This window comes from Arachis ipaensis, chromosome B02 (genome assembly GCF_000816755.2).
Source record: "Arachis ipaensis cultivar K30076 chromosome B02, Araip1.1, whole genome shotgun sequence".
NCBI classification, from domain to species: Eukaryota; Viridiplantae; Streptophyta; class Magnoliopsida; order Fabales; family Fabaceae; genus Arachis; species Arachis ipaensis.
The window spans coordinates 94,477,596-94,479,092 of record NC_029786.2 but is presented as its reverse complement, the minus strand read 5'-3'; positions in this window follow the sequence as shown (position 1 = coordinate 94,479,092).

Sequence of the window (1,497 nt, the reverse complement as noted above, 5' to 3'; positions counted from 1 at the left end):
AGGGGTTACTGATCAAATTAAGAAGAATAAGAAAGTGGTCTGTTTGTGTAACGAAGGAATTAAAATGACGTCGTTTATGTGTGAACAACAAAACGTCGTCATTTAATCATGCCACGTCATCTTTCCGGTGGCAGAAATGGACGGAGGGGTCAACTTGAGTTACGCCTTGAAATTTTAAGATACAATTTGGGTCAATTGAAAATTAAATGGCTAAATTGAGTTGGAGGTCAATTTCAGCAGCCATTTTGAGTATTAACTCTGTCACTCCCTCATTACAATTGAAATCAAATATCTTCTTCCAAAATTAAAGAATTTTCCCATCATCTCTCCTTTTTTTTATCTCTCTCATTCCCTCCAAAAATTTGTGTGATGCACTAGCGGTGTTCATGGACCGGGTCGGATTTAAGTAGACCTAAATAGGGCTGGCAATTCATACCCTACCTGCGGGTACCCAATCTGATCCAACCCGTTCGGGTAGGGTAGGCTACTCGACCCGCTGCGGGTAGGGTAGGGTACGGTCCGGGTATGCCTGCGGATAGAATAGGGTACGGGTTTAGGGTGTACCCTATCATACTCTACCCGCACTTCATATATAACACATATTTTATTAAAAATTAGGTATATAGTGAAGGAAGTGAGAGTTAAACCCACAACCTTCCTTGTGTAATAACTTACAATAAGTGAACAACTACTAAACTAGTTAGTTAATTTAGTAATTTAGAGTATTAATTTTTTATTTTTTATGTTATTAATATGTATAAAATTTAAAATGATTGAATTTTATATTTACTTTAAAAAAATTGATATTCTGCGGGTAGGGTAGGATAGAGTAGGGTTTAGAACTTTAGGGTATGGGTAGAATTAGGATTAAGAGATTCTCAACTCGCAAATAGGGTAAGATAGAGTTTTAATAAAATTTTCAACTCGCGAATAAAGTTAGAGTAGAGTCCAAACCTTACCTTATCCTACCCTATACATGGTTAGCCCTAAATTTCTAAATCCTAACTTAGTGTCATCTAATATATCTACACTAGCACTTCATTTTCTCCCTTTCAATTCCTCCCCGGTAAAAGAAACAGTTACGTTATTGACTCCATATAAAGTTTAAGCACATCTAATGATGCCAAGCAAATTACATATATGAGCTTTTTTCTTTTCTCCCTTTCATTGACTTCACCGTAAGAGAAACTCTTGAGAGTAATTGACTCAGTATGAAGTTTAAGCACATTGATGATGCCAAACAAACTATATTTATGACCCTTCCTTTTTTTTTCTTTTTTTTTTTTTTAATTTTCCTCGCCGAGTTGTTAACAAGGCAACTACATATATTGGCATGTGATGATGATAGACATATAGTCATCAATGATTATTAAAACATTCCTCTTACGTTATTAATAATATTTCTGCCAACTTCTACAAATTTTTATTTATAACGATGTTTTATGAAAGTGTCTTTGTAAATGTGTCTAATAAAAATATTTTTTTTATAATTGTGTC